The sequence below is a fragment of the Ambystoma mexicanum genome, chromosome 3p (assembly GCF_040938575.1).
Source record: "Ambystoma mexicanum isolate Mex_15411 chromosome 3p, UKY_AmexF1_1, whole genome shotgun sequence".
Lineage (NCBI taxonomy): Eukaryota > Metazoa > Chordata > Amphibia > Caudata > Ambystomatidae > Ambystoma > Ambystoma mexicanum.
Window position 1 is genome coordinate 889,459,065 of NC_090925.1, and position 25,961 is coordinate 889,485,025.

Below are 25,961 nucleotides of genomic sequence, written 5' to 3' on the forward strand. Positions count from 1 at the left end.
ACCAGCCAGTCCTGAAGTTGAAGAGCCAGAAGGATATGAAAAAGGGTCACCATCTTGAACTTGTGCTTCCTGAGGAATTTGTTCACATTTCTTAAGTCCAAGATGGGTCTCAATCCTCCGTCTTTCTTGGGGATGAGAAAATAAGGGGATTACCAACCCCTGTTCCACTCCGCTACAGGTACATGTTCTATTGCACCTTTCTCTTGCAAGGTTGAAATCTCCTGCACAAGGAGCGGGTCTGGAATTTTGACAGAGTTGGCTCCCGGTGGATGATCTTGAGGTCTTTGATGAAAAGGAAGGCAGTAACCATGGGTCACCATCTCTAGCGCCCAGGCATCCGACGTAATGCCCCGCCATTTGTTCAGATACAGAGTGATCCTGCCTCCCACCGGGGTTTTGTGGGTAAAGACCTCGGAGTGGCTTTGCAGCGGCTGCAGAAGTGGCTGAGGAGGAAGTAGCCGCTTCTGGGGCTGATCTAGCACCTTTTCCCTTTGCACCACGAAGGGGTCGTCTCTGTTGTCCTTTTTGACTGTCCTGCCCCTTCCCTCTTACAAAAGAGGAGTAGAAACGAAAGGGACGGTTTCTCCAGGAAGATGACTCTGCGTATGAATGTTGTTGTGGCTGTTTTATAGCGGCGCTGAGTGATTTAGCTGGTGCTTTCGAGGTCTGCAGCTTCTCCAAACTCTCGTCCGCCTTGCTGCCAAATAGCCTCAAGCCGTCAAAAGGGCATATTGAGTAACCTGGACTGTACATCAGATGCAAAACCAGATTTCCTCAGCCAAGCAAATCTGCGTAAAACCGTGCTAGATGCCATGGACCTGCTCACACTATCAGCAGTGTCCAGTCCTGACTTGAGGCACTCCTCCATAGCCTCCTTTCCATCCCTTACTATCGCCAGGAAACCATCCCGTTCCTCACCCTCTGGGATGTGTTCAGCCGCTGTGTTCAAACAGTCCCACAAGGTTTATGTAAATCTAGCTAAAGTACAATTTACATTAGTAGATTTAAGGGCCATACTGCCCGAAGTAAAGACTTTCCTCGCCCAAGTATCGATCTTCTTGTCGTCCCTATCAGGTGGCATGCAAGGATAAGCTGATTGCCTATTTTCAGTCGCAGCTTGAATCACCAAGCTCTCAGGTGAGGAATGCTTAGACAGATATTCTGGATCTGAGATGAAGGTCTGTACTTTCCCACAAATTCTTTATTGACAGCTGGTAAAGATTCTGGGTTTTCCCAATTTGCCATTACTCTTTTTTGCAGAGCTTTGTGGAAAGGAAGGATCAGATGCTTCTGTGGCCCTTGAATAATATCTGTCATGTCATCCTGGTCGTACCTCGTGGACACTGTCTTCCACCCCATTAAGTCGATGACCCTTCCCATGAGATTCCCAAACCCAGGTTCTGCATGGTCTGCAGGGTCTGGTCTTTCAAATTCTACCTCAGGGGAGGTATCTAGGCCACTGGCCGATTAAAAACAGTCATAAAGGTCAGCTATTTTGGTATTTGGGTCTATTAGTTCTTCAGGAACTTCTCTTGTCCCAAATGTAACACCAGCTGATCTAATATCCTCATCAGAGGTGTGTTCCTCAAAGATAGAGGACATGGATCTAAAGAATTCCTGCCTAGGCTGAGGATGAAAGATTTTATCTGGTAAAGCTGGCGGCATTGATCTAGATTTAGACATAGGTATCGCTGTGGGTATTGGTTTTAAAGATTTCCTCGACAAAGGCGTCGATGGAATAGATGCTGGCTTCGATCTATTCAAGGGAATTCTCGAGGTCATCAAGGGAGGCTTCGACACTGTGGCCGAAGGTATCGACGACATCTTGGGTAATGGCTTCGACGTAGTCGAGTCGATGTTCGACTTAAGACACCAACGCTATTTTGTCCTCCGTCAACCTCGATTTATGCACCAGAGGTTTTTGTTTTATCTCATGAGGCTCGGGAGAATCTTCCTCACATGACGTCCTCGACTTGTCGGGTTTTGCGTGTTTGGTTTGAGATTTCCCTCTGTCACTCTTGCTGTGGACACGGGCATGCTCTTCATGACTTTTTAAGGGGGTTGGGCCGCTTTCTCAAATTTTTTTAGCATTGAAGCCCTAAAGGCCTCCCATTTTTTAGGGGAATCATGCTTAGGAGGACATGAAATAAATCTTCTCTCAGGCGAAGAGGAAGAAGTTCTGTGACGTCGCTTCTTTGATTTTTTAGAAAGAGGATTTCGAACCTCGACCGCGTCTAGTCGAGATTTTCTACTCTACTCGCCCAAGTCTTTTTGAGACTTAAAAGACTTCTCTCCCACCGCTAGCTTACCTTGGCGTTCCTTAAGAGCCTTACTCGACATCGCCTGACACGAACCGCACTCTTCGAACCGATGGTCAGGGCTGAGGCACCAAAGGCAGTTGCGGCGAGGATCGGTAATGGACATCTTCCTTCCACACTTCAGACATTTTTTAAAACTCGTCTTGGGTGTGGTAGGAGTTGAAGATGAAGACATCATCAATGAAAGAACTGACGCGCGGTTTCGAAACACGAAGCAGAAGCTCGGAAAAACAGAACTCAGACCAACGGGGGCACGGCTCAAGCCCTTTATACGACAGATGACGTCGACATTCGACGGCGGCCCTCGAGAAACTAAGACTCTGCGGTCTCGAGCACAGCGCCCTCGATCGAAAATTTGCCAAAGAAGCAGCATGGCTGGCAGACAATATCTAAGATGAGGACTACGTGGGAGGACACAATCCATTCGAAACCAGCACGAAGCCGAGGGCATAGGTGACTGGGTCCAGCCACTTGTCGCGAGCCCAGTGGCAAAACCTAGTCCACTTGATTATACTGGGATCGAGTAAACGGCCTCCTGTAGATGTCCTAGTTGTAATCCGAAAAATTTGCATGCTGGTCAGGAATGAGGCTGCAACGGCGAGTCTGGCTGTGTTTGGGTGCTCCACCACCCCACTGCATCAGGAAGCCCCTGCTGGGGATCGGAAGATGGACAGGTCCCTGGGAGCACAACTGAAGTAGATCAGAGAACCAAGCCCTCTACAGGCAGTGCAGGGCAATCAGGATGATGATGCAGCCCCCCGAAGTCCGGAACTTTCGGGGGGTCCGCTGCCAGGTGGAGTCGCTTCTTCTCGAGTTGGGCGCACTGGACCGTGAGCATGCAAGATGCCATAATTCACAGAAGATGCTGGAACCACCATGTCGAAGTGGTCAAGTTGGCCAGAAAGTGCCCTACTGCCTAGAGGAGGGAGAAGAGCCTCTCGGGCATGGGTAGCACCCACTGAACAGCCGTGTCCCAGCGCACTCCAAGGAACACCAGATCCTGGGCAGGTGTCAGCTGCGACTTCCACCGGTTGAGGGGAAAAGCCCAACTGGTGAAGAACGTCTGTCAACCGTTGGCAGGAATGTACCGCCCTCTCTGGTGAGCTGGCCCTGACCAGACAGTCATCGAAATAAAGGTATAAGCGACGGCTATACAAGCAGAGGAGACCAGCCACAGCATTCATCAGCTTCGTGAACACACAAGGAGCAGAATTCAGGCTGAAAGGCAGCACCTTGTACTGGAAGTGGTACGATAATCGTGAACTGCAGAAATTTCCGATGCGGCTGGTAGATGGGGACATGAAGGTACGCATCCTTGAGAAATAGGGAACACATCCAGTCAGTCCCCTGCCACAAAGACTCTGCTATGTGCGCAGAGTAGTAATCTTGAAGCATTTGAGCGGTAAAGACAGATTGAGAAATGACTGGTTCAGGACTACCCTCAGGCCAGCCTGGTTGTTCTTGGGTATTGCAAAAATCCTGGAGTAGAAGCCAGAACACCAGTCTGACTGAGGAACTGGTTCCAACGCGTGCATCTCCAGAACAGAAAGGGTCCATGGCCCATTGAAGGGAGATCCTATCTGACTTAGGGGAGGAGAGGATGGTAGAGGAAGAGGAAGACTGAAGCCCGTGGACACTACAGAAAGGATCCAGGGACTCTCGAAATAACACTTCCAGCTGTCCTGGAAGAAAGCAGCCAGCCCCCTACAGACTAGCTGTTTTTTCCTCAACCGTGACGTCACTGCTTCTTGGCGTCTGTGCAGGGGCGTGTGGTTGGTGCGGGCGTTCTGTGGACCTAGTTGCTTCACTGGTCCGTGTGCCCTTATGTCAGGTCCAGACCATCTGTGACTCTGACTCTGCTGTCTTCCAGGTGAGTTATAATGTCTTTTCGGTCTTTATTCAGTCTCTTTCGTTCCCTCTGTATTCTCGGCATCTTGCTCCACTACGCTGTTCCCTAACAATGTCTCCTTTTGTTTCCACAGGATGGTTGCGATCTCGGAGTTGCCACGCCGATGGCGAAGACCGCGGTGAGTTATTGATGCGTGGAGCGCTGCGCTGTTAATTGGTGTTAATTGGTAACCTGTGTTCTCTTCTCTTCTTTGTACAGGTTGTGGTGATGTTCCGGAGTGATGAGCGATCGAAGCGTTGCTTGCCCAGGTAAGTGCTTTGTTAATGCTGACCTTGTTCCTTCTCCCTTGCAGGTTGCAGTGAAACCCGAAGATGGGCGAGGTAAGAGAAGCCCAGCGGAGGTGATTTTGATCAAAATGGCCCTGATCTTGTTTTTTTGCCATTTCTTGTTGGAAAGGTCCTTCTTCAGATTTACTCTGCGCACCAAACCAGGTTTGGTCCCTTTGTTTGTTTTGTCTTTGGCGGGATTCACAAGTGAAGCCCGCCTCTGGATCCAGCGTGTCTGGCAGGGGCAAAAAGTGAGGGAGGTGCTAGAATCTCCCTGTGCTTAGTCTCCTTTCTTACAGAAATGCACCCACGGGTGATTGGCTGGAGGGCTGTCCTTGGAGGATAGCCACGCTGCTGCGTGACTGACAGCTAGGCTGGCATGAATGGGAGAAACCTGCATAAAAGGCAAGGCTTTTTGGCTTGGAAGGCAGAGTCGACCACTGGACGAAGGAATCCGAATAAGAACTTGGAAGAGACGCCTGCTGCAACTTCTGGACCGTTGGTTTGCCCCGTGATGCCCTGCTGCTGTGCTGAAGCTCTGAATTTGCCTTGACTAGAGAAGAGCTGGGCGACTTCTCCCCTTGAGTTGGTGGGACCAATTGACCCAAAGACAAGCTCATCTGGAAATCCTCTCGAAGATGTACTTTCATTGCTGCTGCAGGAATCAAAGTGCCAGGGAGAGGAACACCAGAATGGAGTGACTGTCTTTAAGTCGGACCCGAGCTCCAGGAAGATCCTCCCGACTCCCAGGAAGCGGGACTGACCAAGCCTGAGCCACCTCAGAGTGCTGGACCCCAGATGTGAGGAAAGTCCAGAGTGGTATCCGAGAGACTGCGGTGGTGCCATTTGCTGGGACGTGAGGAGCCGAATCCTCGAAGGGCCGCTGAATTGAAGTTTGTCCTTTGCTGCTGCCGAGCTTCCCATTGCAGTGCAGGAGTCCCCAGACATCCTTCCTCTTGTCACCACGACTGAGGCCCAGGAACAACAGGATATGCAGACCTACACAGGAACAGAAGCCATCTGGAACCATTTCTTCAAACCAAAGGTACTGTAAAACAAAGCGAATTTCCCTCTTGTTGTGAAGCCTTACTTGTTCTCAGTTGAGACTTGTCTTGGTTGCTTTTGCAGAGCTGCTTGCAGCTTTGTTCCTCACAACCCTCCCAGCTTGTGGCCCTACAGTGATTCTTTATTTCTACAAAGACTTTTAAAACATTGTGCAAGACTTACTTACCTGCAAGAAGTGCTTCAGCTCACCCAGACCTTTGCTTAAATAACATTGGCTGGCCTGGCTCCTGGAAAGACTATTCTTACCTCTGACTTTGTGCTTTACCTTTCCTCCAGGAAAGGGTTCATTTACTTTGCATTGGGGGTTCAAAGGTACCTACCAGCTTCCGAATATTTGTTTAACCTTTGTTTTATTCCCAAACCATTTTCTTTGACACCAACTTACTATTGCTCTAAATGTACTAGTACTATATTAATATCCACAGTGTCCCCGTTATTTAAGTCACCTCAGAGTGTAGGAAACATCTGGGTACTTGCTGATTTAGAGAAACTAAGTTTGTATTTTGAAGTTTATTTGTGTGTTGCTCATATATTGCTCCCTTCTGAAGAAGGCTTATTCAATGGACTGTTAAATTAATAATTGTTTAATCAAGAAACCTTGAGTGCAAGAGTTTATTTGAATACTTGTCACTGAATATATGCGTAAAAACCCTAATGTTCACATTGACCCCTCTTGAGATAGGCCTGGCTGCTCAGCCACACTACCAAGCTGTGTAGTCCAGACTTATACCAAAGGTTGGGTTCCTATTGCCAGGAGGTCAAGGTTGCTGTAGTCTCCCAAAGGGTACTGCACACAATCTTGCCTTACAACTGGTCAAACCCATGTCTTCTGTTGCAAGCAGCTAGTACCTTGTCAGAGTACAGATCTGCCGAGTTTCTTCCTGCATGGGTGATTCAGCTATTCCTCTCCCATCTTCAGATCTTCTGGCCTCCTCTCTCCATGCTCAGCTGTCGTATGGCATCTGAATCTCCTTAGGTTGTTTCGAGGCTTCATTCTCAAGCTGATCTTATGCCCCCTTTTATACTGCTTTTGGGGCTGATTAAATGTAATGCCGAGTGCAAATTGCAGTGTCTTACGTTACCTCATGGTTTTAAGTGCTAATGAAAACTAATTAATGTAATCTCAAGTGCGATTTGTCTTACATTACCTTCAATGGACACCAATGCTGTTTCTGGTTTACTGCTGGTTATATCTCCTCTCAAATATTTCCTGATAGAATTGGGTCCTTATCCTTCCCTATCTAACTGGATAATTGTCTGTATTCCATCTGCTTGGCCCAACTGCTTCATGAGGTTGGAGAAGGAAGTTTTTTCTAAACATGTTTTACCCATTTGTGCCTCAGCAAATATTTAGGCCTTTCGATTGCTGAAAGTTAGTATATGTATCTAATATTTTCAAAAAGCAAGCTTTTTGTAAGTGCTTTAGAAAGGTATATGTGTGAATACATAGCTGCCCAGTGTTAGCACTTTATCAATGATATAAATGTATTTGCATTTTTTTGTATTTTATTTATTTGTATAGCGCGCAGGGCCCGAGGGCATCTGGGCACATTTCTTAGCACAAATAAGTGGTACAAAGAAGACAGTTACATTATGGAGTTACATATGATCACGGGCGCTGAATACACAATAAAGCAGAGATGTAGATTAGAATTACAAGGAAGCAGAAAGGCTTGAAGGCAAGATGTACACAATATACATAATTATATACAATCTGCACAGAGTAGTTAACTACGGACACAAAAGAGATTTGTGTACTGTAATACTGGTGTGGTGGTGGTGAGGAGTTTAATCTTGTGAGGTGATTAACCAGTGTTTGGCTTTTTGTTTGAACAAGGAAGGAGAGGATTCGGACCGAATAGCTAATGGTAGTGAGTTCCAGAGTTTGGAAGCAAGGATTGGAAAACTTGCACCGCCTGCTTTCTGTAGTTTGTATCTGGGGATGGACAGGCAGTGCGCTTGGGCTGATCTGAGTTTCCAGCTAGGCATGTATTGAGAGAATCAGGAGGCTAGGTAGATGGGGGTCTGATTGTTCAAACATTTGTGAGTGAGGGCAAGAGATTTCAATGATATTCTTTGTGCTAATGAAAGCCAGTGTAAACTTCTCCTTGTTTCAGAGATGTGTGAGGATCTGGAGATGTTAAGGGCAGCTCTGATGGTGTTATTTTGGATAACCTGGAGTTTACTGAGGTTACGTTGGTTAGTCCCCAGATACAAAGCGTTGCAGTAGTTAAGTTTGGACATAACCAGTGTCCTGGCCAGAATAATGCAGTTAGGGGTACTTAGAAAGGGGCGGCACGCAGTGATGAGCTTGCATGTGTAAGCAGATGCAGAGATTACAGCATTAGTTTGTCTAGTGAGCGATAATGTGGAGTCGAGATGGATTCCTAATGTTTTGGTGTCGCTAGAGACATTAATGAAGTTGCTGTCAATATTGTAGCTGCAATTAATGCATAAACTTGGTAGGTTACATTCTACAGAAGCCCTACTGTTGATCCACTCTTGTAGTGGGCTCATTTGCAGCCATAAATGAAGAAAAATGCAGGACGCCATCATACCCAAGAGTTTCCTGACTGCATATAGTGATAGACTATTGCGGCTGATAAAAAGGAACTTGCGCTAGCAGAGCTTGTACTCTTTCCCCTTGATGTGACAGCCATGGCTAAAGTGTGTTAAATTGCATCCAGCAATTTTTTGGCAGGGAAGCAGACTTAACTTTAATACATTTATTGAGAAGGTTAAGTGATGTTGAGAAGGTCAAGTGATGGAATAGGGTAATATTTGTTTGCGTGTTCATTCAAAATGGTTTGACACAGCCCCCTTTATTGACCAAGTCATTCATTCAAGTAAGGGTATAATTGAATCCCCTGTCTACGAAGATGTTGTGCTTCCACGCCTAGGATCTTTGTGAATATACAGAGTGTCAATTCTATCAAAAATGGAAGCACTTAGAACTGATAATTGGCTTTGCTCACTTTGAAACCTAAGTAGTAATAATACCTGTGGAACATTGAAATATGCAAGAATGCATCTTTCATGTCCTAAGTGGACATGTAGTCAGTCTTTTACCAGTGGTATCAGCCATTTAAGAGTGGTCATGGGAAATATTTGCTTAACAAACTTGCTTGCTGGCCCTAAATATAATACTAGCCTCATAACTAGATTTATTTGGGATATAACGTATATAGAGTAAATACTGCTTTCCTTCGAGAGGTTGTTTTTTCAATGGCCTCCTTCCGAAGTAGACTTAGTACCTCTTTGTTGAGGAATTTGGCATGTTCTTTGGGCAGTCTGCAATGTCTGGGTACTAAGGTGTGTGGTCTTGAGAATAGTTCTCTACAGTAACCATCCTACACTGTCTAAAACCGACCCGTTATTCCCTCCCAGGCGTGGGCAAAAGTAGTTCCACCGGGGTACCACTGGAAGAAATCTGAAATGCTAGGTAATTTTTTTAGGGTAAGTGCTCTTGCTGGATCTCTCTCCCATGGACTCTACCACGCCCTGGTGGCTAGGTATTAGAAGACTGGCCCAATGCGTTGTAAGAAAACTAAACACACTGATGATTTAGGGAATACACTTGTAAGGTTAGAATTGAATAACGATGACCAGACAGCTTGCACAAAGATTTTAGAGTATCAAACTTTTCTGTGCTTTCTCCAGAGATTTGTGAAACTGTTTGCCGAATGAAACTATCTTTGAAACATTTGTTTGGCAGGGTTGCCTATGCTTCCTGTTTAAATCCAGTTCAAAGCAACCATGCATGTCGTTTAGCAACTGCTGCGCTACCAATATGTCTACCTATTTTATCGCAGAACCAAGACAGCTTTTAATGACCGCATTAGATACCAAATTGCCTTCTCCAACAATTCACTGCTCCTGGCTTTGAATGGCTTATGACATATCCTTAATCAGCGTGTGAAGTTAGTCCCACTGAGCTCTATCATGTCATGCCAGAAGACCCAAAGGATTTGCAATTGTCAGGCATTACGCAGCTGTTGTAGCCATCTTGTGAAACATGTGGTACAGCTTTTTTGTTCCCCTTGTGAGGTATAGCCTTGGCTAAATCTGGTGTTGACTAAAGAATCTATGAAGAGTTATGCTTTAATATAACTGGGATCACCAGGGGCGAGCCTGTACTTTTGTCGAACACCTATTGCAAACAGACAACAATGCAATATAACACTATATACATAGGCTGCAGTCCCTCTATAGGACCCTGCATAAAGTCCTTCTGTTCCTCTTGAGCCTCAGTCACTATCCCAAACGTTGGAGCAGCCCTCTAATAAAAGGACTGTGTATTTGCCCTGTTCTGTTGGGAAATTGGAGGCTGCATGTCATGTGGGATATCCATAGGGTACTCTTAGCTCTATTCCTTCCTCTAAGGGCTCTTCCTCCTCTTATCCTTCAAAGTGCTATTCCAAATCATCAGGGCATACACATTCATCCTTGGGGTAAGGGCATTTTATTAAGTGGCAGCTTCTGCTTTCTCTTTTCTGCCCGGGTCAGTTTACTTAAATGGAGAATGGTATTTTCTCTATTGTGTCCTGGCGGCAGTGTCCAGTGGTAAGTGTCACTAGGTATAGGGTGCAACTCCCTTTCCACTTCTTCCTCTTCATCCCCGTCGGCACGATCCTCTTAAATGCAGAGGTCTTACTTTGAGGAGTCTAATAGGTGGCTGAAGAGCTTAAACAGACAGGCGTAATGAGAACTGACCTCGTTCTTTGTGTTTAGAGATTCATAACTGGCTGATAGAGCCCTCCCTTTCGATTGGGGTGAAAAGTGATAAGATATATTTCCCCAGTAGTGAGAGGATTATCTTGGCATGTCCATTTGGCGCAGTGTTCCCTGCTCCCCATTGCCTTGGATGGGTTTGGCGTTTGTTGTTTAGTATGTGCAGTGTGCTTGGCTACTTGTGGTTGATCTGCACAAACTTTTGATGTGGCTTTGGTACAGTCTGTGCCATCTGGTGTCGTTTGAGGACCTGGTGCGCAGAGCTTTGGTTTCTGGTATAGGTGTCAAGGGCTTAACAAGGCATGGTGGCAACGAGTTTCAGCAGGTTTTTGGGAAGCAGTCTCATGGTGACTGATGCTGGACATGCCTTTTGGAGGCACAGGGCCTCCTGGTCCTTGTCCCACCACTTATCTATGTGGGTTTTCTTTATGCTTTCTGCCACTGAGGCCCAGCCAGGACCCCTGGCTCTTCATGTTTTCCTTTTGGTGAATTACACCCATCGGATACCGTTATGGCACACATGGGTGGGGGTACTCCCTTGTACCACTTATGTTTGTTTTGGGGCACCTGTGTGTTGCTCAAAGAGCAGGATATGGGCTGATGGCAGCTACATGCTGACTCGGCAGTGGCTCCGAGCATCCTCCATTGTGGGACACCCAGGTCCTGCCATATGAATCAACTGATTCCTGAAGAAAGTCAAGATGGCCACTGTAGCCTCTTGGTTTCTATTGCTTTTACACCTTGTTTCCCAAAGTCCTTGGAAACCCCAAACTCTGTCTCTTCCCCCTGACTGGCTGTTGGATGGAAATACCATATCTGGCTCTGGGGATGCCTCCTGTCAGACTGACTGGAGCCTTCCCAGGGGCTGTGCGTTGTGGGTACACCCTTGGGATGGGGCCTGTATGAATGGAGTCAGAAGTTAAATCACATGGGTGTGTTACGGGTGTCTGGTTTTGGTTGTATGACACTGTCTTAGACAGCCCTTACTAAAACTGGAGTGAATGCAGTGTGGTGTGTTGAAATGCTGGGTGCTTACTCCAATCCACATTCTGTGTTATGGGTGTCTGGGTGGAGTGAATGGCCTGAATGCCTGTGAGCCGAATTGGCTGCCTGCATGAATGCACCGTGAGCCTGATTGGCTGCCTGAGCCTGGCTCAGCATGAGTGAATGCGGAACCAATGTTTATAACAGGGGACCTCTCACTCACCAATCTATTCAGAAACAAATCTTGAAACTGATGTTCACAACCAAATCTTGAAACTAATGTTCAGAAGCTGAAGTCGTAGCTGAAGCAAGAAGAAACTGTTCCCTGGAAGCCCAGCGGAAGGAAGAAGTCTGCTGCTGCATTTGCTTCAGGTAATCTGAAAGCTGCTGTGTCCTTGCAAGGAGTGATCCAAGAGAGGACCTGGATCAGAGACCTCTTCCCGAGCTACGAGGGACTATCGTGCACCTGCTACTCTTCATCAGAAGTACCCTGGAAGCCATACCTGTGTGCCTGCCGTCCGAAGCAGGGGTCTTCGAGAGTACCCAAGATAAGTGCATGGACATCCTGAGTCAAAGTCGCCCAGTTGTGTCATCCAGGGTGCTGAGGAGTGTTTGTGGCTGCTGGAAGTCTGACTGCTGTTCACCGCCCGGATGAGGGGGTACCCTGGCATAGTGCTGCTTGACAACCGGAGCTGTGAAAGTTCCACCTGATTAAAGAATCCTTCAAGGGACATCCCTGACACAACATCTGACCACTTTCCAGCCAAAGATTCCAGTTCGCTGTGTGCAGAGGAAGGTTCGCCAGTGTGTTTCCCACCACCAAAATACAAAGATTACGTCCCGAGGTTCCAGCCTTGGTGAGGGTCCGTAGTCCAGTCCATGCTGCCAGAGATCTGTGCTGAGGCTGGAGCACCGAAGATCCAAAAGTCAATGAACCGTGAAATCCAGAAACCAGACAGACTTGTGCCACTGCACCCGTTGCCACCAAAGGGCATCCAAGGCCGCGTTCAGCCAGGCCTTTTCAGAGTCCACAACAAGTTTCACCTTCCCCGGACCTCCACAGGTAGAGTAACAACCATCCAAAGGCCACCACAGCAAAGACCGAAACTGCTGCCTTTCCGAAAGCACCCGGTTCCTCTTTTTAGCTTGGCCTCGGCATCCCAGCAACTCCTCCGCAGGGGTCCCATCGAGTGAAGGCAAGAAATTCTGCCACTTCGCCTGCCAAGGCACCAAAGGTACAGGGACGAGGAAGATAGTATTCCAGCCTCAGGAGTCATCCAGGGGTCCCAGAGTCATCTTGGATACTGTTCTCCTTTGGCATCACAGGTACATTGGGTGGTAGAACCGGTAAAATAGAAGCAGAGCATTTTTGAAAATGTCTGGACTGGGCTGTAAAAGGTAACGTACTGCCTACGTTTTCTACAAAAGGTTGCTGAGGTGTGGGGGATAGCCACACAGTATTACTATTTGAGTCTCAGAAAGTATATTGCGTATGTTCTGAAACTAACCTGCCTTTCTTCCTAGATCTATGAAAGTACACCTTACTTAAGAATTCACATGCCTGTTTAAAACTGTCAGGAGTTGGTGCATTTTTACTGAATTAAAGTATAGTGTAGTACCACAGAGTTTATATCATTTTGCCATTAATTGAATAGAACTGTATCTGCTTAGATTCACATGCTGTGCATATGGTCCGACATCCAGTGGTAACCGCAGAGTATTGCATCTTGTCATTCAGGGACCGAAAGGGGACGTCGGCAAAGGCGTGTCTGTAACACTATCCCTATCGTGACGTGCAGTGTACCCATAATCCCTCACGCACCGAGGTCCCTCTGATTGTATTTTTTCTGCCATGAGGGAGCCCAAGGCTATTGTCAGTAAGTACATGAAGAAGAGAGAAGTAATAAGAAGTCTATGTTCCTTCCACCCCGGGCAGGGAGTTAAGGAGAGCACATGTGAATCTAAGCATATACAATCATTAGAAATGCTATTACGGTAAGTAATGCATGTCTTCTGATGCTTGTTAATCTGCTTAGAATCACATGCTGTGCATAGACTAGCGAGCAGTACCCAGAGTTGGAGGTGGGTTGTGAGAAGGAACAGTAGAGAAAATATGTCTTAGTACTGCTTGTCCCACCTGAGAATCAGACCTAGAATGAGTGTCTAGGCAATAGTGTTTTGTAAAGGTGTGTACAGAACTCCAGGTTGCCGCTTTGCAAATGGACTCAAGGGGAACATTTTGATTGAATGCTATGGATGCCCCAGTACCTCGAGTAGAATGTGCTCTAGCCTTGAAGGGCAGGTCTCTCTTAGCAAGAGTGTAACATAGTGTGATGCATTTGACAATCCACCTTGAGATAGCGGATTTAGAGACAGGATCCCCTGCTCTACCAGATGCCACTGAAACAAAAAATTGGTTTGTTTTCCCGAGTGGTTTAGTTCTTTCCAGATAGAACATGACTGCCCTGCGCACATCTAGTGTGTGTCGGCTTCTTTCGGCCATGCTAGTGGGATTTGGGAAAAAAATAGGTAGTTCAATTGAATGGTTCACATGGAACTCTGAGATGAATTTAGGCGCAAATCTGGGGGGAGTGCGCAGAACTACCTTATACCTGTGGACTGTAACAAAGTGGTTTAGAACAGAAAGAGCCTGTAGTTTGCTAACCCTTCCAATAGAAGTGATAGCCACTAGGAAGGCCGTTTTATAAGTCAGGTCTTTTAGACTTGCTTTATGCATTGGCTCAAAGGGAGCTCCCATGAGCCTGGTCAAAACCACATTTAGGTTACACCCAGGAGGTGGGTGAGAAATTAGAGGATAAATCCTCTTAACCGCTCCCATAAAGGCCTTAATCACTGGTATCTTCCACCACACCTTTTTTTGTCATGTGGTGTAGGCTGAGAGCGCAGCCAGATGAACGTTTAAGGAATTGAAGAACAACCCAGTGTCTAACAGATGGGTAAGGTACAGCACAATGTGTATGGGTGAGCAATCGATCGGATTGACACCCTTGGAATTACACCAGATGACAAAACGTTTCCATTTGCTGCCATAGCAATAACGTGTGTTAGGTTTTCTAGCTTCCCTGAGTATGTCCATGTACCTCTGAGGGAGCTGTAGGTGTCCAAACTATGACTTCAGGAGTCAGGCTGCTAAATTGAGAGTTTGTGGGCATGGGTGTAGGGTCTCCCCCCTGTCCTGAGACAACATGTTGTATGGGCAGGGTAGTTTTACTGGCGGGAAGAGGGATATTTCCATAAGATGAGCGAACCAGGGTTGGGACAACAGAAACATCTCGTGTCTGAGAGCCCATATCCAAATGTTTTGGGACAGCTTGGATAGCCCTGGAGAGTGAGAACCCCCCTGTTTGTTCAGGTAATACATGGCTGTTGTGCTGTCTGTTAGAATCAGCACGGTCTTCCCTTGTAATTGCATTGGAAATGCCTTTAATGCCTTGAACACTGCTAATAGCGCCAGTAAATTTATATGGTTGGACGCTACTTGAAGGGGACCACACTCCATGTGCTGTCAACTGAAGCAGGTAAGCCCCGCATGCCGTGAGAGATGTGTGTGTCGTGAGAGTGGCTTCCACTGCAGGGGTGGTGAAGGTCTTCCCCTTCAAGAGGTTTTCGCTTGACCACCACTGCTGAGAGAGAATGAGGGCTGGCGAGACAACTACCAGATCTTCCCATTGCCCGCTGGCCTGACACCAATGGCTGTTGAGCCACTGTTGCACGGGACACATGCGCAGCCGCGCTTGGGGAACCAAGTATATGCACAACGCCATCATTCCTAGCAAGCGCATGGCTTTGCGCACCGTCACCTCCCGACTGGCAACATATTGAGGGATCTGGAAAAGCATGTTCTGAACCCTCTCGTTGGAGGGGAAGACTAGGCCGTCTTTCGTCCGGATTAGAGCTCCCAGAAATTGTTTTGTTTGACTGGGGACCAGACTGGATTTCTTCTCGTTGATAGAGAACCCCCGGCTGAAGAGGTCTACGTTTTTTTGGGTGTTCCCAGGACCTTCGTTAACACCCTTGCCGCTGAGGCAATGCCGAAGGGGAGTACCTTGAATTGGTAATCCATGTCCTCTATCATGAGCCTTAGATATTTCCTGTGCGCTGGCACCATTGAAATATGAACATATGCATCTTTTATGTCCAATGTTGCCATGTAGTCCCCCTGTTTCAACAGTGGGATCACCTCCTGTAGCGTAACCATGCGAAACTTCTGAGGTTTTAAGAACTTGTTCGCTGGACGCAGGTCTAGAACAGGTAGCATGGTGAGGTCTTTTTTGGGTACAAGGAAGTACACTGAATAAATACCTTTGTTTACCTGAAGAATAGGGCCGGCCTCTATGGCGTCCTTTCTCAGCAGCACTTCCACGATCTTGATTCAGGATCTCCAGATGGTCCGGTGAAAGGCACCGTGAGCGTGGTGGTCTGAATTGTGGAGATCGGGCGAAATCCACGCAGTACCCGTGGGCGACCATCTTTATGACCCACTGGTCTGAAGTTATCCCCTCCCATGCCGTGAGGAAAGATGTTAAGTGCCCCCGACCGGGTTGACACGGGGGGGGGGGGGGGGGGGAGGACCTGGATCTGATGGTCATTTTTGACCGGAGGCTGCGGCCCCTCTAGGGTGGGGACTCGATCTCTGGCTTTGCCGCGTCGCTGACCCCTTGGAGGGTAGTAAGCGGGGCTTCCTGAAGTTTGTACTGTATTGAAATTCCCCCTGCCATAGTAGTTCTGACCTGCCCTCGAAAGGACTGATGGGAGTTATTAACTCTGGGGGGGAAGGTCTTTGCGTGATTTGATGCAGAGACTTAAAAGTCTCATGCTCTTTCTTGGCTGTTTCTAAGGCATCATTGACCGCCTTTCCGAAGAGTTTAGCTTCTTCAATCGGTTTATTGATGAGCGAGGCCTGTGTTTCGGGCTTAAACCCTGAGGTGCGCAACCAAGCGTGCCTTTTGAGTAGGGTCCCTTGGGCCAGAGACCTGCCTGCTGTTTCAGCCGTGTCCAGAGTGTTCTTTATCACATTCTTGTTAACCTGCCTTACTTTGGCTACAATAGAGAGAAGCTTGGACTTGACGGGTTCTGGGACCTCCTGGAGGCATTCCTGAAGTAGGTTCCAATGAGCGTCAGCATAACTCACCAGCAGCGTAGTATTATTTGCTATAAGCGTGGTATATGCGGCCGCCGAGGTGACTTGTTTGCCTAAGGCATACAGCCTCTTTGATTCCCTATCCGGAGGTGCCTTCCCTGTGGCAAGGGGTACTCCTGCCCTTTTCCGGGTGGTAGTCAATACCAGGGAATCGGGGGCGGCGTGTCCTTTAATGTATTGTGGGTCCGAAGGAGCTGGCTGAAAATAACTTTTCAACCCTTGGGTTCACTGCCCGGGTTTGAGCTGTTGACACCAGGGAGGGAGCCAATCTTCCCTTGATAGAATTAAGGAGGGGAATGGCCTGGCAAGAGGGAGGTTTCTCCTTAAGAATATCCTCTACAAAGTCCTGCTCAGGCACTGCCTCTTGAGTAGAAATTGGAAAATGTTCAGCTGCCTTCTTTAACATGGTACTGAAGGCCATCTTGTCATCTACAATGCGAGGCCTGGCGAGCCGGGGTGGACGGAGGGGAATCCAGACATCAGTGTCCTGATCTTGATGGGGAAGCGTCCATGGGTCCGTTCCCTCTTGCTGGGTTTCTTCCCAATTGTCTGTGGCATCCGTCTGTTCCTCTTCGTAATTCTGTAGAAAGGAAGTTTCTTCCTCTTCATCGTAAATGTCCCTATAAGTGTCCATCTGGACGATGTCTTCATGCTGGACGTGGACAGAAGACTGATCTTCTTGAAAACGTGAAGTAGATTGAAGGTTAGGCTCTCCACAAGACCTTTTCTGGGAAGGATGGTCAGAAAAACTGAATTCTTTCCAGACGGTCCATATACCCTTCAAATTTCTCCCTTGTCAATTTAGAGGACCCAGAAGGGCCTATAGGTAGAAAAACGTCGTCTTCCGCCCTACTGCGCTAAATTGTCTCTGAGGGTGTTGGAAAGAGGCTCTTGACTGTCCTCATAAGTATCGTGAGAATTGGGGCGCCATGGCGTATCCAAAGATTTGTCTGCGGCCTGTCCCATGCTTTTCGGCGGAATACAGGAATAAGTCCAGCCGCCGAAGTAATTCTCTCGATGCGGTCTTTGATAATCGCTGAATCGGTGTGAGATAGTGGTTCCGATGATCTATCGGTAGGGTTGTTGCTTTCCGCGACGTTAGAGGGCCTAGCAGTCGGTTTTTCGACTTGAGGACTAGTCGTGATTTTTGGGCCTACCACGGTCTTCGAGACCCGGTAGCGTTGGATTTCCGCGCTTCGACGTGTAAACCTTTAGGGGTAGCACCCTTATTTGTTTTTGAATGCCCATTCGCAAGATGCTGCTGCAGATGCGGCGAAGGCTTTGGATCTGTACGATCCGAGGAATTTGACGGCCCTGCTGGCGCTTTCACCTTTTTTCGACGTGCCCGTCGAAATAGCTGTAGGGGTTGTGTGCTTAGTGAAATGCGCTTTTACGCCCCTGTCGCCGGGTGTTGTCCCTGAAGCGAGACCAGAGTCAGGCCTTAAAAGGGATGGCGTGGCGGACCTAGATCCCCCTCAAGGTCGAACACATCCACAACAAATGTTTGGTGATCGGAGGTGCCCCAGTCAATCTCAGCGGGTGTGGGGGTGGGGGAAGGGGATTCCACCCACGACATACCGTACGCGGCCCACCGCTTCACACAGCGCTCCTTAAAGGTCTTTGGCCGAAGGAGTTTACAGGCCACACCACATTTCGTGATCTAAGGGGAGGCGGGCGTTACACGTCCTGTGTTCGTACTTCCAAGGCTATCTGACCCTACACTTAGGGCAGAACCTAAAAGGAGTCCTTTCCATAGCAAAAGGGGAAGATAACCAGACCTTAAGGTTAAAGAGGGGGAAAGAGGAAAGACATACCGAAAATATGGCCACCCCGACCCCACTCTCCCTACTGTAAAGGTTGGCCAGAGGGCCCGACCACGTGGAAGCTCCGGCCGCCGGACCTTAGGCGCCAAAATCCACCGCCGTAGACAAATCCCCTGCAGTCTTCGTCGAAGTTGTTCTTGTGACCAAAGTGACTTAACGGGGAATAACAGACAAGTCGGTATAAGATAAACTATGTCTCTTATGTAAGAGTTCCGCTATAGGGCGACCAGTTATCTGGGCGGGAAAAAACAATCTGAGGGACCACAGCGCGTGAGGGATTTTGGGTACACTTACGTCACGATACGGATAGTGTTACAGACAAGCCTATGCAGACGTCCCATATAGGTACACCTTATACATTTCCTACACTTAACAGCCCGCTGCCTCAAGGTGCGTATGGAGGGTACCCCTTTTCAATTCTGCCCCAAGTGCAACCGCAAATACCCTTGGGTCGACAGGCACGCCACGTGCAATCTCTGCTTGCCGAGGGACAACCCCGAAGTGAACTGCAGAGCGTTTAGTAGGTTTAAACCTAAGACACTTAAGGACCGTTCGACGAAGCGTTGGGCCCACCAGGCCAGGCAGGCGGCCATGGCAGCGGAGGGCGCCTTCAGCCATGGCAGCGACGCCGTACTTTCGGACGGCGAGGGCATTACGGCGTCGAAAGACAGCCGAGCGCAGGTCCCCGACCTCGGAAGGTCGTCAGGCAAGGCGGCTATGGGGAAGACCCCCAGCGACGCAAGCGCTTCACATACTACACACACTAAACACACTAAGTCCAACCGAGACTCGACGACGTCGAGTTCTCGGAAAGAGGCACAGACAGAACGGTCCGATTCGGTGTCCTCTGGGCGCTCTCGATCAAGATCGCCGCATGACTCCAGGCAATCATCCACTCTTGCCAAGAGTGCCTCGCTCTCTAGGCTAACAGAAGTTCGATCGTCGGAAGACGAAGACGACTTCCACCCCCAGGCCGCGCTCCAGGAAGCTGTGGAGTATTACAGTTTGTTTTTCGAAACTCAAAAATAGGCGTCGACACAGGGCGTGCCAGTAATACTATCCCTAGTGTGACGTCCATTGTACCCATGATCCCTCCCGCGTGTAGGACCCTCAGATTGTATTTTTCTGACATGAGGTAGCATGAGGCGTAGCGCGAGTACAGATTATCCAAGCAGACAGAACAAAGATAAGACTACAAGCATCCATGCGCCTTCTCTCAGAGGGGAGGAAGGGCGGGCGCATGTGAATCTAAGCAGATACAAGCATCAGAAACACGCGTACGGTGAATAAGGTATCCCTTCTGAGGCTTGTGGAAGCTGCTAAAATCACATGCTGTGCATACATTAGCGAGCAGTGTTAGAAGAAGGAGGTGGGATTTGAGAAGGGTCATGAGCAAATAAATGTATTAGAACCCCTTGTCCCACTTGAGTATCTGTCTTGGAATGAGTGTCAATGCAGTAGTGCTAAGTAAAAGTGTGAATAGAGCCCCATGTAGCTGCTTTGCAAATGGTGTCAAGGGGTACATTTTCAATGAAAGCCAGAGTGGCCCCAGTGCCTCTAGTAGAGTGGGCTCTTGGCGTAAAAGGCAGAGTTCTTTCAGAAAGGGAGTAACATAGTTGGATAGAGTGGACTATCCACTTGGAGATGGCACCTTTAGAGACACGATCTCCTCCTCTGCCTGTAGCTACGGAGACAACAGGTGGTCTGTTTTTCTTAGCAGCCTGGTCTTGTCTACGTAGTAGAGGACAGCTCTTCGCACATCTGGAGTGTGTAGTTTCACCTCAGCAGAGCTTTTGGGTTCTTGGAAGAAGGCCGAAAGCTCAATGGACTGGTTAACGTGGAATTTAGAAATTAACTTAGGTGAGAACATAGGGTGTGCTCGTAGAACCAGTTTATCCTTATGAACAGTAAAGAAAGGATCCTGCACTGACAGAGCCTGAATTTCACTGACCCTTCTTATGGATGTAATCGCTACTAAGAAGGCAGTCTTATAGGTCAGGTGTTTGAGACTGGCTTTATGCATGGGTTCAAAGGGTGGCCCCATGAGCTTAGCAAGCACCACATTAAGGTCCCATCCAGGTGGTGGGTTAGATATTGGAGGGTGAAGTTTCTTTACCCCTTCCATGAAGGCTTTAAGCACTGGTACTTTCCACCACAAAACCTTGTTATGGGAAGTGGTGTAGGCTGACAGCGCCGCCAGGTGTACCTTAAGTGAATTAAATACTAACCCTTCATCCAGCAGGTTGAGCATGTAGGTGACAATGTTGGAAGGAGTGCAATCAACTGGGATGATTTGTTTATTCTGGCACCAGATAACAAACCTTTTCCATTTGTCAAAGTAACAGTGCCTCGTGTTTGGCTAGATTCTTTTAGGATGTCCATGCACCTCTGTGATAAGTTGAGATGTCCAAACTCTATGACTTCAGGAGCAATGCTGCCAAGTTCATTGAGCTGGTTTGAGGATGCACTGTTTGACCTTGGTGCTGGGACAGTAGGTTGTACCAGCACGGGAGCCTGATGGGCTCGCACACAGCTAGTCTGCGTAAGTGTGGGAACCACGGTTGTCTCGCCCACATGGGAGCAAATAGGAGGAGCGTCATCGATTCCCTGTGCATCTTGTTGACCCCCCTTCCTCATGAGAGGGGTTGGTGGAAAAGCGTAGGCAAACATCCCTGACCAGTTCATCCACGGGGCGTTCCCCTTGGAGTCTGGCTGAGGGAACCTGGATGCGAATCCTGGGCATTGCCTGTTTTCGCTTGTGGCGAATAGGTCTGTAGTGGGGAAACCCCACCGTGAGAAGATGTCTTCTACGACTTCTCTGTGTAGACCCCATTCATGTTATTCTGGGAGGGGATCTCTGCTCAAAGCGTCCGCTAGTGAATTGAGATCCCCTGGAACATGTTGAGATGACAGGTAAAAGTTCAGTCTAAGTGTCCACATCCAAATTTTCTGGGCAAGCTTAGAAAGATTTGGCGAACAAGTCCCTCCCTGTTTATTTAGGTAAAACATTGCTGTTGTGCTGTCTGTCAAGATCTGCACTGACAGGTTCAACAGGTGGGGCTCGAACGCTTGAAGCGCTCCGAATACTGCCAGAAGCTCTAGTAGATTGATATGATTCTTGGCCACTGAGTGAGACCAGAGACCCTGAGCTGTGTGGTGATGGAGGTGTGCTCCCCACCCTGACAGGGATGCATCTGTTGTGACTACAGCCTGTACCTCTGGATCGTAAAAGGGTTTCTCCTTTGACAGGTTCTCTCGTGTCCACCAGTGGAGACTTTGTACAAGTTTTGGCGCAACTACCACTAGATCGTCCCACTTGCCTGAGACCACTGTTTCGCCAACCATTCTTGCATGGGTCGCATGCGCAGGTGCGCGTGGGTGACCAGGGAAATACATGACGCCATCACGCCTAGCAAACTCATCGCTTTGCGCACCCTTATCTGGCGACCGGGCGGATTATAGAGGAATTTGCAGTAGTAGATTGCGAATTCTTTCCTTTGATGGAAAGGCCAACCCCTCTTGAGTGTTCAGGACAGCTCCTAGGAACTGTTTGGAGGTGCTTGGCACCAGGCTTGATTTTTTTCTCGTTGATTGAGAAACCCAATTCAAAGAGGAGGTCGATCGTTCTTTGAATGTTTGATCTGCAAATTACTGGGGTCTCCCCCGTGATGAGCCAGTCGTCCAGGTTAGGGTACACTGGGATTGCCTTCCTGCATAGGTGCGCCGCTGCCACCGCCAGTACCTTGGTGAATACCCTTGGAGCCGAGGCTATACCGAAGGGCAGCACCTTGAACTGGTAGTGCTGACTGTCCACCTTGAAGCGCAAGAATCTTCTGTGCGCTGGGAACATGGAAATATGAAAATAGGCATCTTTCATGTCCAATGTTGCCATGTAATCCCCCTTTTTTAGGAGAGGGATTACCTCTTGGAGAGTAGTCATGCGAAATTTTTGGGGCTTGACATACTTGTTTGCAGGGCGTAAGTCTAATACTGGGCGCATTGTCAAATCTTTTTTTGGCACCAGGAAATAAGTTGAATACATACCCTTGTTTACCTGGTTGCCCAGGACGAGTTTGATCGCGTCCTTTGCTAGAAGATTGACGATCTCCTCGAGGAGGATCTCTTGGTGGTCCAAGTAATGCATCTTTTGACGTGGAGGGTGGTTTCGGGGACGCTCGAGCAGTTCTATGCAGTATCCTGAGGACACTGTGGACAACACCCATCTGTCTGATGTGATCCCTTCCCAAGCTTGGGTGAAGTTGGAAATGCGTCCCCCTACTGGGGATGCGCGAGAAGGGACCCTGAGCGGAGCATCACTGTTTTGCGGGAGGCGTGCCACCTCTGCTGGGACTGCCTCTACCACGGCTCCTTTTGTTTCCTCTGCCGTAACTTTGGGTAGTCTGCTGGTTGTTACTCCATGATGTACCCTGTCCCGGTGTATAATTGGAGCCCCTTTGGGAATTTTGTCCACGTGGTCGACGAAAATTACCATTGCCTCTTTGATTAGGGGGCTTGTTCGTCAACTGTTCCAGGGATTTCAGAGTATCATACTCGTCTTTGGCAGTTTTTAATGCATCCTCAACCGCTTTGCCAAATAAGAGATTCGGTTCCACTGGCATGTCAATTAGGGATGCTTGTGTCTCGGGTTTAAACCCTGACTGTCTTAACCAAGCAGGCCTCTTAATGACCGTGCCCTCTACTATGAGCCCGTCCGCGTTATCTGCGGCATCAAAGGTTGCCTTTAGGTTACAACCGGACACGGCTCTCCCCTCCGACGCGACCTGGGCCAACTGACCCTTTAGTGGTTCCGGTGCGGAGTTAACAAGGGCAGCTACCTGCTCCCACTGGTGGCAATTGTAACTTGCCAGCAGAGTGGTAGTGTTGGCAATCCTTGTCTGGTAAGCGGAAGTGGAGGCTACCTTCCTTCCCCACCCGTAAATGCTCTTGCTCTCGCTCTCCTTGTCTGGGGGGGCCTCAGATTATGATAGAGGTGTCCCCGCCCTCTTTCTGGTGTTAGTAATTACCAAGGAGTCTGGCTTCAGTTGACCCCTTATGTAAAGCGGGTCTGACTGGGCGGCCCTGAACAGTTTTTCGATTCTGGGGTTTACGGCCCTGGTGAGGTTAGGAGTAAAAAGGGAAGGATCAATTCTCCTTTGGAAGGACTTGTGAATTGGAATTGCTTGGGCAATGGGTCTTTTCTCTCACACTAGTGCTTCAGCAAAGTCCCTCTCTTCCTGTGCCCCCTGAGTGTCTATGCGGAAGTGCTCTGCCGCTCTAGCCAAGACCTCATTTAGGAGTGGCTGGTTGTCTACCGGAGAGTCGGTAACCTGGGGTTCTTTGCAAACAGGAGAGTCTATCCTGTAGACTTCTGCAACGTCATCTTCCTCCCCATCTTGGCCCTCGTCATCCCCATAATAGTCCACCCCAGTTTGGTCTTCCAACATTACCAAGTATGCATCCTCATCATACTGTTGTGGATCCTCAGCATACTGAGTGTAAGTCTGTATGTAAAAAGGGTCTGAATTCAGTCCCTGACTTGGAATCTCAACCCAAGGTTTCTTATTAGGGGGCTGAGGGTCCCTTGACCCTGAGGGAGTAGCACTGTCTGGGGTATAGGAGAGGAAGTGCGCTGGGCTCTTGGAGTAGAAGTCAGCTAGGGAGGTCATTCTAGTCATTACCCTGTCTATATCTTCACTGGTCCATTTTATGAAGCTGAGAATGACCATTTTCTGAGAGGGTTCCACTTTCTATTCCTTGTTTGGACCATGGACCTGGACAGGGGTCTTGGATTTATGCTCATCGGAAGACTTTGAACTGTCCTTATGTATCTGAGATGCAGAAGAAGAATGTGGTTTCTTCTGCTGTTTACCCCCCTCTCCATGAGTAGAAGAGTGTTTCCCTGATGTTTTCACCTTCTCAGAGGTTTTCGATGCCTGGCGTCGAGATTCGGGGGTGGTGTCTCTTTCGAGTGCGCACGTCGGGACTCGGAAGCAGACGCCGAATGATCTGCCGGAGAAGACTTCTGGTGTGCGGCCTGGGGCTGGAGGTTGGATTCGTCTTCTGAAGAGCATACCTCCATGACTTTGGTGAGTGAGGCACTCTTGGCAACTATGGACGGTTGCCTTGTGTCGTGCGGCGATCTTGACCTGGAACGCCCAGAGGACGCCGATTCGGTGGACCACGCTCTTCGTGCCTCTTTCCGAGAACTCGACACGTGTGTCGAGTCTCGGTTGGACTTCGAGTGTTTAGGTGTAGAAGTGGTGTGGGTAGCGCTCAGGTCGCTGGGTGTGTTCCCCATAACTGCCGTGCGGGACTATCTTCTGAGGTTGGGGACTTGCGCTTGGGTGTCTCTCGACACATCTCTGCCCTCGCCGTCCGAAAGTACGGCGTCGCTGCCATCACTGAAGGCGCCCTCCGCTTCCATGGCCTTGCGTTGCCTGGCGTGGTGGGCCCAACGTTTGGTCGAGCGGTCCTTTAGTGTTTTCGCCTTGAACAGGCTACACGCTTTGCAGTTCGCCTCGGGGTGATCCCTCGGCAAGCAAAGGTTACAGGTGGCGTGTTTGTCAACCCAAGGGTACTTGCGGTTGCACTTGGGGCAAAATGTAAATGGGGAACCCTCCATATGAACCCTGTGGCAGCGGGCTAGTGTGTGTAGGAATAATAAGAGTGTAGAGTATGTTTCCACCCCCCACTCTCCCTACTTGCAGGGCCGAGGCCAGAGGCCTTCCAAGGCCCGGGCAGAGGCCAGAGACCTTCCGAGGCCCAAAGTCCGTCGTGCAGCGCTTCCGACAAGTATGGCGGAAAAAAACAATCTGAAGGTCCTACACGCGTGAGGGATCATGGGTACAGTGGACGTCACACTAGGGATAGTATTACTGGCACGCCCTGTGTCGACACCTATTTTTGAGTTTCGAAAAACAAACTAATACTCTGCAGCTTCCACTAGATGTCGACCTAAGCACAGCACAGCATATGGTATAAGCAGATTCCACAAGCCTCAGAAATATATATGACAATGCATTACTTACCGTAAAAGCATTTCTGATGGTTGTATCTGCTTAGATTCACATGCTGTGCATAGTCCGACATCCAGTGGTCACTGCAGAGTATTGCATTTTGTTTTTCGTGGTCGAAAAGGGGACGTCGACAAGGCGTGTCTGTAACACTATCCCTATAGTGACGTGCAGTGAACCCACAACCCCTCACGCGTCGAGGTCCCTCTGTTTGTATTTTTTCTGCCCTGAGGGAGCCTTCTATACTTGAGTGAGTACAGAAAAGAGAGAGATGTAGAAAGATGTCTATGTTCCTTCCATCCGAGCGGGGAGGAAGGGTGGGCGCATGTGAATCTAAGCAGATACAACCATCAGAAGAACAAGTTACTTTCTTACCTGGTAACGTTCTTTCGATGGGAGGGTCCGACGACGTATTCCATATCTATGACAGGTAATGTCCACAGCTGTGCTGCTTCGGAAACTTTTTCGGCGTCTGCGTCCTGCGTCGATGACGTCGATGCGCCGCCGTCGAGGACCTCCTCCGACGTCCGACGTCATCCGATGTGATAAGTAGGACGCACGACGCCAGTAGCCTCAGTTGTAGTTTTTTCCCCCAGAACGTGTGACATTAGTCAACTGCCAGTCCGACACAAAGCCTTGCGGAACGTAAGCTGCAATCGCAACAGAAATTCTGCAGCGGGGAAGGCAGGGT

The 25,961-nt window shown here is 48.7% G+C and overlaps 1 protein-coding gene across 3 annotated transcripts in view; it reads right to left on the bottom strand.

The window, feature by feature from the left end:
* RBL1 (RB transcriptional corepressor like 1) overlaps window positions 1-25,961 on the bottom strand; it is a 1,112,731-nt gene that overhangs the window by 350,293 nt on the left and 736,477 nt on the right. The gene's annotated exons all lie outside the window — the stretch shown is intronic.